The following is a 16,129-nucleotide window of genomic DNA, read 5'->3' as shown; positions in this document are numbered from 1 at the left end:
GTAATGATCTCAAGGTTCATGAGACTGAGTCCGGCATTGAGATCTGCTCTGATCGCACAGAGCCTGCTTGGGATTCTCTCTCTTTCTCCCTCTCTCTCTCTGCCCCTACCCCGCTTGTGCTCTCTCTTTCTCTCTCTCAAAATAAGTAAGCATTAAAATTTTTTTTTCATGATGTAGCTGCTGTCTAGATACAATAGTATTCACAGTTCTAAATGTGAATCATTCTTAGATATTGGCTTACTTAGCATAAACATGCAACATAAACACAATCTCACAGGAAAGCATAACGACCTCCTCAGGTATGTACCTGCACCTTCAGTCACAAACATCTGCTTCTGCGGTCCCTAGTGGTACTCAGTTCTGTCCTTCATGATTACTATAGACAGCTTGTACTTATTTAATTAACTTGAATATGTAATAAATTTAAAACTTTGGTAGCATCCCATACAAATACTCTGGTCAACAACCCCAAAAAACAAATAATTCAGCTAAATATTATAGGGTTTTTTTCCTCCAAGGCTGAGACAGGAGATTTGTGTTCCATTTGTTGATAAAAAGCTATATCTGGCTTGAAAAATGGCAGAATCTCTTTACGTAAAGCCCATGTACGTCACTACTCCCACACTGCTTCTTTCTAAGATTTAGGAGAGGCCAAATCACAATGTTTACATAGACCCGTTCATTTACTTCAAAACCCCCACAAAAAGAAATGTGGCAAAGTTTAAACAGCGATACTACCATTTAGATTTTTTTCCCCCACGAAAATCAAACTGAGTTGTTTTTCCCAAAAATATTCCCCAAAGAAAGCACAGCTTTATCTTGTTGTGGCGACTTGGGAATTTTCCATAAAAGATTTTAAAGCCCATTTGGAGTTTAAAAGCTGTACTGCAGTACATTACTATTCAAAAAATGCGTTTAAACTGTTTTAAAATTCCAGTGCCACACCTGAATGCCCTATAGAGCACTTAACTGTCTTACAATTCCTCTGTAATTCTGGACTGGAAAAAAAAGGCAAAGTGTAATAGGAAGACTGAAAATTCATCCCTTCACTTTAGGATTCATAAATAGAAAATCACGGTTATGTCCTCACAAATTGACATTTGTTTTCACTGGGAAACACATGGGCTCAAATGCTTTTATTGATGATATATGATGTCCTCAATTTAGCAGTTTATAACTAAGGAGAAGGTAAGACAGGTGCTCATTTGAGCTGATTACTTAGATGCTAAATGACCCACTTATAAGTTAATTCCTACAGTAAAGAGGTCCCAACACTTGAATTCAAACAATATAATAGCGACCAGGGCAAAACATCTTACCCCGTAGTTTAATAGACAATAATTGAGTCTACAAAAGACCAAATAATCCTCAGTCTAATTTGATTATTCCAAAGTATTCATAAATAAATGTTTACATATATTTTTTTTCAAATAAAATTTACTGGAGTGCAACACATACTGGTAGAATTTGGGTTCATGAATTATTTAAGCTCTTGAGAAAACTGTAAATGTTTGAACTGCAGTCCTTTCTTCTCTTTCTTTCCTCTTCATTAAATTTCAGTAAGTGTGTGAGTGTGTATATCTGTATTTTAAGTTGATGACAATAAAAAAAAAATTGGAACATATAGGTTCCCAGATGACTACAAGTAAGAGACTGAATTCATGTCATGGCCTCAATCCTCCCACAGTTAATCTCAGAAATATTTTCAAGTGCAAGTAATAACTGATGTTAAAAATATAATACATTTTAGTATTTTCCAAAGAGGGATAAAAACAAGGTGTGCACTATTATTATTATTACATAGTGGAGAAAGTCCTTAAGGTCGAGGCAAACTTTCTCTTTTCTTTTTCTGTTTTTCCATTAAAATTAAGAGTATCACCCACCTCGGGGCACCTGGGTGGCTCATTTGGTTAGGCTCTGACTCTTGGTTTCAGCTCAGGGCACGATGTCACAGTTTCGTGGGTTTGAGTCCCGCATCAGGTTCTGTGCCTGCAGTGCAGAACCTGCTTGGGATTCTCTCTCTCTCCCTCTCTCTGACCCTACCCCCCTCACCTGTCTGTGTCTCTATCAAAATAAATAAATAAAGTTAAAAAAAAATAAAGCTTTGGGGCGCCTGGGTGGCGCAGTCGGTTAAGCGTCCGACTTCAGCCAGGTCACGATCTCGCGGTCCGTGAGTTCGAGCCCCGCGTCAGGCTCTGGGCTGATGGCTCAGAGCCTGGAGCCTGTTTCCGATTCTGTGTCTCCCTCTCTCTCTGCCCCTCCCCCGTTCATGCTCTGTCTCTCTCTGTCCCAAAAATAAATAAAACGTTGAAAAAAAAAATTTAATAAAAAAAAAAATAAAGCTTTACAAAAGAAGTATCACCCACCTCTTCTTCTTTCATACAGTCATCAGCTGGCTGGGCTTTCCTCTGTGGCCCCTCTCCACAATCAGACTATGGAAGCAGTTAACCCCCTACTCCCCACCTTTTGATCGTCCCCAAGGAAAACCATGTAGACTCTTTGCATTGCAAAATTTTACTGCTCAGCACCATGGGGAGAAACGTAAAGAACAAAGATAGTTTAAATAAAAAAGTTAAAAATACTCATAGTAGGTATTCTAAGAGCAGAATCTTAGAGTCAGATTGCCAAAGTTAGGTTAGCAGTTCCACTACTTACTAATTAGCGTTGTGATGGTGATCAAGATATTTAACTGTTCTTTTCATTACAAAGAAGATAATCGTGTGCCCACCTCACATGGCATTGTATAGATTAAATGAATTCATGCCTATAAAGTTCTTTATACAGTGCCTGACACATAAATCACAGTGAGTGATTTATTTAATACTCATAAGCTATTCCATTGTATATCTATATCCATGAGATGTCTATTCTCTCTCTTGCTCTCATTTTCCTCCTGTCTTATATTTTCAGTCCTCAATTATGTCTCAGCAAAATAATTTGGTAAATCCCTTCTTGTCCTGATTTATCACCATCCCTTGTTGTCCTAGGTAAAGTTGAAGACAAATACCATGGACGTCTTCTTAACTTAAAATGACCAAAATGGATGTTTAGAAATTTTTTTTACAGTGGATTAAATTGTAAAAGATCTTAAATTTTGCATCCTTTAAAATAGAGTCTCAAGATAATTCACAGTTCTTGAATGTATGCACCTCTATATTCCTCCCTCCTCTTTTTTTTTTGTTTTTAGAGAGAGAGAGTGAGAGAGAAAGGGCACAAGTGAGCAACGGACAAAGAGAGAGAAATCCAGAGAGAGAGAGAGAGAGATGGAGAGGGAGGGAGACAGAGAAAGAGAGAAGCAGACTCACCCTAAAGAGGGCTCGTATTCACCTGAGGCGGGGTTTGAGCTCACCCAAAGAAGTGGGACTCTGGCTTACCTGATGTGGGACTGGAATTTACAAACCAAACCATGAGATCATGACCTGAGCCAAAGTCAGATGCTTGATGACTGAGTCACCCAGGCCCCCCCCCCCTCTTATGGTATGGAGGAATAAAGAGTGTGCCTTATCATCCTTCTTCCTTGGGGGTATATAATGGGAGAAATAATGGTAATACTAATAAATCTTTAATGTACGGACACTGTCTCCCTAGTGCTGAAAAGAACCAAGGGGCATCCTCTCAGGGGCATAGCCAATATATAAATAGGTCTAGATTAGAAAACAATTTTACCTTTAAGAATTGTGTTATACTTACACCAGGAATATGATGTGGTGGGCAGTATAACCAAATCCATGATATAATGGAACACCAAAATAGGCTTTTCCATGTCATAGCTTAAAAAAATAATAATAACACAAAATATGGAAACCATGTGGTAGAAATTGCTCCATGCACAAATAAGCTTTTCTGGTTGCCCAATGTGTTTGTTTCTTCTCTTCTCTTTTTTTCTTTTTGAATGGCCACGGCGGCTAGTCATTCTTATGTACTTCAAAGCAGAAAATGTTCATGCAGAAGATGACTTGGGATATGCAGGTAAATATTTCATTAAAATGTTGTGTGAAAGAAATACACAGCAGTACAAGTAAAGTTCCAAAATAGAAGACTCTAACTATCTGAAAAACTCTGACTTATTTTTGTGGGCTTTGTATTGGATAGAATTTAAGCAAGTCATTTCATTAGAAGGAAAGATAAGGAAGAGGGTAAAAAAGAAAAGAGTGACAAGGCAGGAGGGGATGGTAAGGAAAGGATTTTGTTAGTCAGCCTGGAGCCCTTGAGATTGCTTCTTTGGGAAGAGAGGTCAGCCTTGCTGAAGCTTTATGGGTCAATCAAAGGAATTATTATTGCCTTATGTGTAGAAATGGGATGAACAGTAACATTTAGACTGTTTCAATGTTCGTTAATTCACTGAGCACCTCTGATGCATCTGGCATCATTCTAGGTTCTGGTGCTATAGTAGCTAATACTAGGTTCTGGGGCTAGTAGTTAATAACCAGATTCTGGCACTATAATGGTTAATACTAGGTTCTGGGGTTAGTAGTTAACATGAGATTCTAGGGCTATAGTAGTTAATAAAAGCGACAAACATCTTTGAACTGATATAGTTTATTTTCTGTTGGGGTCAGACACATTAAAATACAAAATTAAATATATAATATGACAGATGGTGATAAATATGATAGAAAAAATAAAGCATTAATAAAGGGGGATAAGAAATGCTAAATAAGGGGGAGACTTAAAGAGTTGCAGAGAAGCCCTCTCAAAAAAGGTAACATTTGAGGAAAGTCCTTAAAGAAGTGAGGGAATGAGCCATGTGGACAGTTATGGAGAGGACGTTGCCAGGTAAAAGGAAACAGCAAGTTCGAGGACCTGGGTTGGAAATACACTGGCGTGGTTAAGGCATGGTCATAAGTCAGCGTATCTTTAGAGGAGGGAGGGAAGGAGAGAGTAGCAGGAGACAGACTGAGCAGAAAGAAAAAGGAAATCCAAGTTAAGCGAGTACAGTTTTCTTGTATTTTAACCAAAATCTAATTATTTGAGGAGCATTTGAGTTACAGAGCACCCTGCCCCTTTTTATTTCTCTTATCTGAACATCATTGCATGCATATTCTATAATGTCATTCAGTCTTCTAGCTCAAGGGTAAATCATTTAAAGCATTGGAGGCCACTGTGAGGCAGTCAGTGAAGGTTTGGATGGGGGGAAGGCCGTGATCTGACTTGGATCTCTTGGCGATCTCTCTGGAATTTCTATGCCAGGAGTAGGTTGAATAGGGTGGAGGCAAAAGCTAAGCGAGATGCCATGGCAATAATCTCAGTGAGAGATGATGGAGACTGGGACCTCGGCGGTGAAAAGAGATTGAATCCAGAAATATATATTTTAAAGGGAGAGGAATTGGAAGGATAAAGTTGTCCATGACTGAGACGGAAAAGGCTGCAGGATAATATTTTAGTCAAAAAAAGTTGAACTCAGGTTTGGACATGTGGAATTTGAAATATTTATTATTAGGTTACCTGTACTAACGAAAATGACTATGCTGTGGATGTGTAACCGACACAAAATTGCAACTCATTTGTATCACTCAGTTATTCAGTCCACAAATATTTATCGAAGGCTTACTATTGACCTACACCATGGTTGGCACAGCGTGTGCCTCAAAAGCAATACAAATGTTTACATGCTTTGATTCTGTAGTTCCATTTGGAGAAAATGATATTCAAGACAAAATTAGAAGAGCAATCAAAAGTATAATCAGGGGTGCCTGGGTGACTCAGTCAGTTAAATGTCTGACTCTTGATCTGTACTCACATCCTGATCTTACTGTTCATGAGTTCGAGCCGCACGTTGGGCTCTGTGATGACTGCACAGAGCCTGCCTGGGATTCTCTGTGTCTCCCTCTCTGCCCCTCCTCTGGTCATGTTCTAAAAATAAATAAATAAATACACATTAAAAATACATATATAACCAGAGTGCCATTCATTGTAGCTTGAGGTATAGTAGGTTTGAATGACTTGTACTATCCTATCCCTAATTGACATATGTCGTAAGAGGTGAAGGAAGATCAAGTGTAGAAAAGGATCACCATCCACTCCTAGACTTGTTTCTTCTGTACTACATTTGTACTTACCTTGCTCAGCTTACAGACTTTTCTGGCATCAAGAATGAGAATTTCAGAGCATCTGGATATTAGGCATCGGTTAGGTGGCTGACTCTTGATTTTGGCTCACGTCATCTCGTGGCTTATAAGTTCAAGCCCCGCATCAGGCTTTGCACTGCCAGTTCTCAGGGTTCTCTCTCTCTCCCTCTCTCTCTGCCCCTCCCCTGCTTGTACTCTCTCTCAAAATAAATAAACAAACTTAAATATAAAAAGAATGAGAATTTCTTTTTGGTCCCTGTAACTTCTGGCCACAGTGACACTTTAACACTTAGGAGCAAGTTATGAATAGATTTCAAAACAAATTCCCACTGAAGATATAAGAAAAAGGAAAGGGATTCCAAATTAATGCAGTATAATTTCCTTATTATAGTTTAATCAAAATTTAATTATATTGAGCAATGAGGAGTTATAGGCACCCTGTCTCTTTCCATTTCTCTCATTCTAACTTTGGCTGCTGGATGCCTGATTCTGTCATTCCAGCTTATAGTTCAAGAGTGATTTAAACTTCACTTCTTTGGGCTTTATAGAGATTTCAGTTTCTGACAGATCTGATTGTTAATCCTCTGAGTAGGTATGGCCAGCTCTTAGGGAAATGTTGTATCAGTTCAGACCCATTTTATTTTTTTGTACACTGAATATTCTCTCTTATTTGTCAAGAGCCAAATTTAAAGGGAGTCATCTACTGTGGTGACACTTGGCTTTGCTCTAGCACTCATTTTTTAAGCCAGTGTCAATACCTATGTTCATTGTTTTGGCCAGCCACGAAGGCTATTGCCATCTTGTCCCGGGATAGACCTATTTTGTTCAAGTCTATTTCCAACAGCCATGCCAGAAACTTTTGGTTTTATTTTATTTTATTTTTCTAAGTGTTTATTTATTTATTTTTCAGAGAGTGGGGTGAGGGGAGGGAGAGAGAACACAAGCAGAGGATGGGCAGAGAGAGAGGGAGAGATTCCATGTTGTCAGCCCAGAACCCAACTCAGTACTCGAACTCACGAACCATGAGCTCATAACCCAAACCAAAATTAAGAGTTGCACTCTTACCTGACTGAGTCACCCAGCTGTCTACAGAAACTTTTGGTTTTAAATGCTTCCCCTTTGCACTCGAAGGTCCTTGAATGCCTTATAAGGTCCTTTGAGGAGCACTTCCAATTTTCAGGTCCTTTGCAGCTTTTTCTGGTGCAAGTTCGTACACCAACCTGCCTTTCCATGCTTACTCTCCATCTCCCCCTAATCAACACTTCCACTTAGTTTACTATCTTTTCATAAATCTAATATTTAAACATAAAATATGTTGAATAAATTATTTTAGAGATAATAAACATAATTTTTTATAAATAATAAATACTATTGTGTTTAGAAACAATAAACATTATTTTTAGACATGAACTAATTATTTTATTTGTATTAACCTATAACTATAAAACAAATGTGCCAGTTTATACAGGTTATGAAACTACATAAAAAAAGTATTGTGTCACTTGTACCCCAATGTTTATAGCAGCACTCTCAACAATAGCCAAATGATGGAAAGAGCTTAAATGTCCATCAACTGATGAATGGATAAGGAAATTGTGGTTTATATACACAATGGAGTACTACGTGGTAATGAGAAAGAATGAAATATGGCCCTTTGTAGAAATGTGGATGGAACTGGAAAGTGTGATGCTAAGTGAAATAAGCCACACAGAGAAAGACAGATACCATATGGTTTCACTCTTATGTGGATCCTGAGAAACTTAACAGGAACCCATGGGGGAGGGGAAGGAAAAAAAAAAAAGAGGTTAGAGTGGGAGAGAGCCAAAGCATAAGAGACTCTTAAAAACTGAGAACAAACTGAGGGTGGATGGGGGGTGGGAGGGAGGGGCGGGTGGGTGATGGGTATTGAGGAGGGCACCTTTTGGGATGAGCACTGGGTGTTGTATGGAAACCAATTTGACAAGAAATTTCGTATATTGAAAAAAAAAGTATTGTGTCAGTAGGGACTTCTATATTTTGACAAGTTGTGTCTGATGGTAAAGTAACTAAATAATACGAAAATAATTTTGTAACAACCGTAAAAAATAACCTATTTTACTGCCAGAGACAAGGGTCACTTTACTGAGGTTTATTTTTGGATTACTATTGGAAGGAACTCAGCAAATATCATTGCGGGCTCTGCAAATGCTAGGAACACCAAAAGTCTTATTAATTTCTTAACAGCTATATATGATTCTTATATTTTCCTTAAAAGTATACTACTATAAAACTGAATAAACCATAGTCTAGTTAGAGGGGATAACTTATGGAATTTCTTTTAAATTTGAACTCATGATAAAGGGGGAAAAGTTTTTCAGGCTTTATGTAGAAGGACAGAATTTGGAAGTTCATATAACTCTATAAACATCCATTTTGAAATCTTTCAATTTAAGGTAAAAAATACCTATAGTGATAATATTATTAATACAATAAAATAAGTATCATTTTGGCATTCAATTGTATTTCTCTTGTGTTAATACATAATTCAATATGGGTGCACAAAAATAATTGTTCACAGGGCACCTGGGTGGCTCAGTAGCTTAAGTGTACAACTCTCGATTTCAGCTCAGGCCATGATCGCATGGTTTATGAGTTCAAGCCCAGCGTTGGGCTCAGCCTGCTTGGGGTTTTCTCTCTCTCCTTCTCTCTCTTCCCCTCCCTGTTCTCTCTCTTTCTCTCTCTCACAAAATAAATAAATAAACTTAAAAAAAATAATCATTCATTTACAAATTTACCCATCCAACAAACGTTTTGTTGCCCATTCTGTCCAGGGTACAATGGGGTTCTAAAGGATGGTGAAGAAATCTCTCTACAAGGACTTAGATGTTTAGGAGACACCAACAATTAAATAGTAATATGGGAATTATTATAGAGATGTCTATAGTTTCTATGGAATTAAATAGAAAGATCACATAATCAATATTAAGATAGAGGAGTTCAGGAAGTCGTTATTTCAATAGTTATTTTTACTGAGGGACAGCAGAAAATTGGAAGTAAACAAATGTGAGGAAAGGCAAAGAGATCCAATGAGTTCTATAGAAGAGAGAAACTCAAGAAAGGAATCTTTGTAGACATCTAAAGAAGACTGTACACATTACATTTGAGGAGCTATTAATTATTGCCCAGCATTAGGACATCAGCTGAGTTAAGGGTATTGGTGAGAAAGTAAGACATGGAAGAGAAATTAGGGACACATTCTTTAAGTACTACCTAGAATAAGTTTAGGTCATTTTTTGAAGAATGGTCATTCTCTGAATGAAGGTCATTCTGTGTGTGTGTGTGTGTGTGTGTGTGTGTGTGTGTGTGCGCACAGTGGCAGATATATGATACACGAAAGAGGAAGGGTTGGGAAGGAAGTTAGTGATGGGATCTACATTTCAGAATGACTCCTGGATGCAGGGTAGAGAATGACTAATGTAGGTTAGGACTGATACAGAAGTGGTAAGAAAAGAAAATGACAAAAAAATACAAGCAACAAGAAGTAGGAATTACCAGTCACAACTACAAATGAACAAAAATAGATACATTTATGAGTACATTTTCTTAGTGCGGGATCTGTCTGGAAAAGTCAGGAAGAAGCAATCCATGGGGAACATTAGGTCTCTATGAAACTGAAGAGAAGGTAGGAAAGGTCATAGGTGGAAAACATATACATTTGAGACAGAAGACGTGACAGACTCAAGTTTTGCCTGCTTCACAATTTGGCTTCATAATGGCTCCAATTATATTATTACATGGGGAAGATAAAGAAACTCTCCAACAACTTTCATGGTTTCAAATTCATATAACCAGTAGTTGATAACAAAAGATGTTTTGGTTCCCCAGTACTGCATAACATTCCATCCCCCAGAAACAAAACTTCAGTGGCTCAAAATAACAATTACAGATTTTGTTTATGAATCTGCAGTTTGTTCAAGGTTAAGTAAAGACAGCTCATATCTGATCCTAATGTTTGGAACCTCAGCTGAGATGATTCAAATCCCTAAGGGCTGGAACTGCTGAAGCTGTTTGGATCCCTCCCACCTTTCTCTCTCTCTCTCTCTCCAGGTGATTTCAGCATTCTCCATTTCTTTAACAGCAGATGTCAGAATAGTGCAATTTCTTACATGGCATCTCAAAAATCTAAGAACCAGTATTCTACACAGTTTAGTGAAAATTTTGAGGCTTCTTCTGAGCTAGCTTGAGAAGTCTAGGGATTTCTCTTCTAATGCATTATGTTGATCAAACAAGTCCTTAATGGGACACCCCAGGTTCAAGGGGAAAGGAATTAGATTCCACCTCTCAAGATAAAGGGTAGGGAAAATTCTGGTCAACCTTTCACTAAGGTGGGGCATTATGTTTATATTTTTATAAATAATATTAAAAATGAGCTTATATATTTTACCCTTTCCCTTAAAGGAGAATTGCTTATAAATGTCAACTTCAGAAGATAATAAGGTCCATCATAACACAACTATAATGTCATTTATGTATTATGAGTGATGGACCAGAAATTGACCTGGGCTGATTTTACTAAAGGAACAGCCAGATTGCTTTATAAACAATGGCCAACTCCTTCCTTCTAACAACGAGAGCAGATGAGGAAATGTGTTTAACTACTAATAATTGCTATCGGGAAACTGTCATTTATATTGAGAGAAATTCAAATATTCTCTTGGTCACATTAACTTAACTAATAAAGATAAGCATCCAGAATAGGAAGAGAAACATGCAAAAAGACTAAAGATCCAAGAGTCTAAAGCGCTATGAGGGGTGTCAATCTGAAACTTGTCCCTGACAGTATGAGGCACCAAAGGACAGAGGGTCTCTATTTTGGACAAATGATGGTGATAAGAGAAAGACCTGAGTGATGAGTGATTACCTGGAATCAGAGTTGCTCTTTAGTGTTGGAATGCAGTTAGTCAGGACTATGTGGTTTTAAACAACATGGCAGAGGCCAAGTTCCATGGGAGCACGTAAAGTTTCAAGAGTCCTCTGCCAAGGAATTGGCGAGGGTTTGGATCATTGTGCAACCTGGATGTCTTTGCCATGCATGTGTCAGAGCTGAACACTTGCTACATTAGAAAGGAAGGAATTTTTCCAATAGCAAGCAGTATTCGATGTTGGAATGTTCTATGAGTGAACTTTAAATAGAATAAATGTCAATTGTCAGGTGTGATCCTGTTGGAAATTTAAATGAGAGACCCTTGATTTTTGTCTTAGAGTTTTGATTGTAGAATATATTTGAAACATACCTAAAACTAAATATTCTTAAATCACAACTTTAATTTAAAAAAAAAGCATTTGTAGATTTCACATCTTGGTTTGGAAACTTCCAAGTTGGTTAGCACAAAATAGACCCTTTCAGATATTTTTTGAAGACAATGGCAATTGTTCTAATCTTTGTATAAGTTTGAAGACCTCTGTAATTTTATTCAAAGAGAATTTTAATGAGATGTATATATTCTTTTTTTTAATATTTTAAGAAAGTAGAATTAATGGAGTCTGTCCAACATCACTCTTGGAGTAAGATGCACTGATTTTTTTTCTCTGACAATAATTTTATTGAAATTATAGCCAACGATGTTCTAAAAAATGCTTTAAAAATTTGTAAAAATGGTGTTGGGTATTGAAATGCTTCCTTCACATATTCAAGTATATTGTAGATACAGAATTAGAGAATTGTTTCAGCTTCTGTGTTAAATTATTGAAATGGCTACAAAGTTTAAATGCCCTGAGGACAGATGTAAGTAGCTCACTAAATCAACATTAAATAAATCTTTGTATATTCTTCTCCTGATTCTTGAAGATTAAGGGAAGAACAAGTCTCAGGTCTAGGCTTAATGTCAACATTAAGACTTAGCAGGAAGAATGCATCAAAAAGGAAGAGGAAGTATTTAGAAATCAAGGAGATAACAGTGTAGAGGAAGAGAAGGATGTCAAGAAAGAAAGGGTAAAATTCAAAATGGAAACATTACAAAAAACTTGCATTTCCTTACCTTACACTTAGGTGCAGACTTACAACTATTCATTAACCTCTGCTGAACTGGTGAGAATATCCTCTTGTGAATTTTAAAGTTTGCATATCTAGGGTACAGTTCCAGTTTTAAAGAAAAATCAAGGACCAAGCTCTTGACCCAGACATCATAAATTAATGTAGTTTCAAACTTCGGGGTCAATATACATTGGTAGTTTAATGAGTAGCAAGTGGATTAAATGAAAAATACATTCAAGCTAAGTTGACTTCACAAGAGCAAATTCAGTCTCTTCTGGCTCATGAAAAGATTGGGCATAACTTCTTTTGACTTAGCTAAATCTTTAAAAATATTCTGATTTATATATACATAATTATGTTCAACTGGTTATCCTCATTACTATTAATTAATTTCCTCAATATGTGCACACTGCTTCAATGGCAACAGAAAGGAAATATGCAATTAGAAATATTTTTAGTCCATCAATTGGTAAAATATCCCATCGGAAGGTAGATATAAAGCTCAGACAACATCTAATGCACAGCATTCCTAACCCAGGGAACATTTTAATCATTAGGAAAAAACACAGTCTGTGTCTTGTTAGCTAATCTGCAAGGGACGTGAGACCAGGTAGGAATTGATTCTAAGCAAGTTCTACATCCCTTGATATCCATCTGCCTGATTCAGAGCAGATGCTGATCATCATTTATTGAATTTGATGAAATCTTGATAAGTCCAGTTTTATGAAAGCATCATTATCTCATTAAATTTATAACTCAGGAGAACATTTGCTTCTATAGGAAACTAACTGAAGTAGTACTTATGGAACAGTAATCTTACACTGTCACATGCTAGAATTCAGGTACAGAAAATAAAAGATTAAAACGGATATAGTCATTCGGAATGACTGCCCTGGAATTTCAAATGACATGTTTGAGCTTCAGAATTGGCTTGAAAAGATAAATAGAGCCTCAGAAATGATTGATATCTCAAATGTTATTAGAATCAACCCTGTTTCATTAGGAGAATCTCAGTTGAACTATAAGTATTGTTGGTGATGTTAAGATGTTTTATACAATGGAATTTCTTTTGCTAGATTCCATGGGATGGAAGAAAAGAGATGGGGGTTGTAAATATGTTCTCTTTCCATGGATCTCCCAAATCTTGGCTAAAGAAAACTCTGTCTACCCAACTTCCTTTTATTTTTGGCAAAAACTTGTTTTTTTTTCACTAATTATCCCCAGCTGTACCAGATTCTGTACTTCTTTTAACTTCACATGCTCTTACATCTGTGTACTTCTTGTATGGAATATGGGGTCTTAAAATGGGAAATCCTTTGGGAAGGGTGAGTACAATATAATTGTCCAAAGAGAAAAAATATAAAAACTTGAGGCCGAATAATAGTCTCTTCTATTCTTTCTGTCTGTTGTCAGTCAACTACTGAAAAGCCATTGGACTGGTATTTGCCTACAACAGCAATGGAGCATACTCTTTCAAATGTAAGGAATTTTGATGTAATTCCATTTTTTTAAAAAAATCTCATATTTTCCTTTCTCTTAGTTTTCTGTCAAAGGCAATCAATGAGCCAATTTATAATTTCGAATGAACCAACTGCCCCATTATGCAGATTTGTGCTTAAAGATCCTTCAGAGGATCCCTCATATATCCTGGTGAAGGATGGAAGTAAAATTGTTATAAATAAGGGTTTGGCCTTGTTATTGTACACTGTTTGGGTGATAAAAATATTAAACTGGTAAGAACAGGTACTACACTTGATCTTAGGCAAAAGGCCAAGAAGTGACTGGATGATAAAGATAAAAACACAAAAGAGGTACAGAGCACATTTAGGGTTAAATTGGAGAGAGACTCTACCAGGAAAAAGCAACTACTTTTATTACAAATAAGGAAGCGCAGAGTAGACTGAAGAGAGTTTTAACATGTTATATATCTGCTCACTTTTTCTTTGCCCTGGTTGGCCTTATCTTTTTCTTACTTTTGCAACAACTTTGTCATGTATACTTGGCTAAAAATAATGAAGATAAATCTAACAGTAATCCCTTTGACTTCTAGCTAGTGCATTTCTTGTTAATTTCAAAAGTTCGAAAATGACAATTTGGGTAAATGTGAAAACAATATGCATTTCCATATGCTGTAATAGATTTCTTTGTAAATGGCAAAAACACATTGACCTTTTAATCAGAAAAATTTGCTAATTTGAAAACCATGGAACCCAGGAAATGTTACCTTCTCCAAGATGTTTGACATGAACAATAATAATAAAATTCAGTCATATTTGATATTTTGCAGATGTTCCTCGTATAAAAATTATACTTTTATTTTTTGTGAATTTATCTTTAATTAAATCACTTTGTTGAATTCTCTTATTTGTTTTAAATGGTCTGTCTGTAGATTTTGTGGGCTTTCTATGTAGATGGAAATATCTTCTGCTAAAGTGACAATTTTTACGAGCCCTACACTTCTTTTATTCCCCCCGCACTTTCTTTATTACACTGACCATATTATATTTATGATAGAGAGTAACCAGTGTTTGGGGAATGCTAGTTTATTTGTTTTTCATATTCTTAATTTTTGTCTATTATATAGAATGCTTGTAGTAGATTGGTATATTGCATTAGTAGAATATTATAGTGTAGATCAATTTTTGTATTATTAGGATACATTCTATTTTCACTTGATTTTTTTAAATGTAGGCCATTAGATTCAATTATCAAATGTTCCATTTGGAACTTTTGCATTTACATTTTTTTAACATTCTTAAATGAATATTTTCCTACAACTAATTTTTCAGTTGTGCAAACAGTTACATAATCATCATTGAAAATATAAAACTGGACAGAATTTATGATTTGTATAAGTGTTAATTATTGTTTGAATTTCTTGAGTAAAACTCAAGAGTAAAACCACCTAAGCCTCGCACTGGAAAAAGGGAAATTTGTTTCTTAATTGCCATTTACAATTTCTTAATTTTATTTTCTCATTCAAGTCTTCAATCTTTTGGGGCCATATTTTATTTTTATAATCTAGATGTGCATTTATTTATTCTAGGCTTTCAAACATTTTAATGAATTGTTCAATATGATGCCCTTTTATTGTATTTTAAAATTTCTGTTGTTTTCTAAATCACCTCTTTGATTCCATATTTTTATTGGCATCTTTGTTTCTATTTTTCATTAAGTTTTTAGAATTTATCTTATTAATTAAAAAATATTTTGGTTTATCACTTTTGTCATTTGTTATTGCATTCATTATTTCTATCCTGTCCTTACTATTTTCCTTTCTGTTTTAGAAACTCTTGCCTTTCTTTGCTGGTTTTAAACCTTTCTTTTTTTAGTTTAAACATTTAGCTCATTTTTATTTCACTGACATTTAAGTGACAATTTGGTTGCACATAAAATTTATATTCAACATTCTTACCTTCTTATCTTGTCTATCTGATTCTTGTAACTTTATTGGTGTTTTGTTACTTTTGAGAGCTGTAATTTTCCCCTTTTTAATTTATGTTCTTAAATTCTTTTATGTGTCCAAGTATGGGCTTTTTCTACCTAACTCTGTCAATCTGCGATGACTTTTAACCAGAAGTCCTTCTTCCTTTAATTCCAGGAAATGTGGTATTATTTCCTAAAACATTTTCTCCTTTCCAGTAATTCCCACACCCCCCAACCCTTTCTAGTACTCTAGTACTCGTTGACCAAGTGATTGGTACACCTACTACTGTGTGCAACATCTGTTATGTTTCCTTTGTATAGTTTCTCTTTATCCTCTATCTTTTGGGGAGATTTTCACCGATATTCCAGTGCACTCGTTTTTTCTTAGGCTGTATTCATCCTTCTACTTATTCCATTGAGTCTTTATTTATGCTCTTATTTAACTTGTATCTAATGTCTCAACTTTTGGGTTTAGTAAGTCCTTGTGGATTCATATTGCCAACATTTTTAATTATCTCTCGAGAATAATTTATAGCTTATAGATAAATTTTGGGCCATCTGTTCCAATAGTTCTGCTTTAGATGGTGTACTGCATATGGTTTTCTTTTGTTTTCTAGTAATG

The 16,129-nt window shown here is 35.9% G+C and overlaps 1 pseudogene; it reads right to left on the bottom strand.

Annotated features, from left to right (window-relative positions):
* Window positions 1–13,760: 13,760 nt before the first annotated feature.
* Window positions 13,761–13,863, bottom strand: LOC124527462 (uncharacterized; annotated as a pseudogene).
* Window positions 13,864–16,129: the final 2,266 nt, after the last annotated feature.

This window comes from Lynx rufus, unplaced genomic scaffold (genome assembly GCF_022079265.1).
Source record: "Lynx rufus isolate CCGP_SWC_20201006 ecotype Redwood Valley unplaced genomic scaffold, mLynRuf1.p SCAF_5, whole genome shotgun sequence".
Classification (NCBI taxonomy): Eukaryota; Metazoa; Chordata; class Mammalia; order Carnivora; family Felidae; genus Lynx; species Lynx rufus.
Note: the sequence above shows the minus strand (reverse complement) of the source record. Positions and strands in the feature narration are given on the sequence as shown.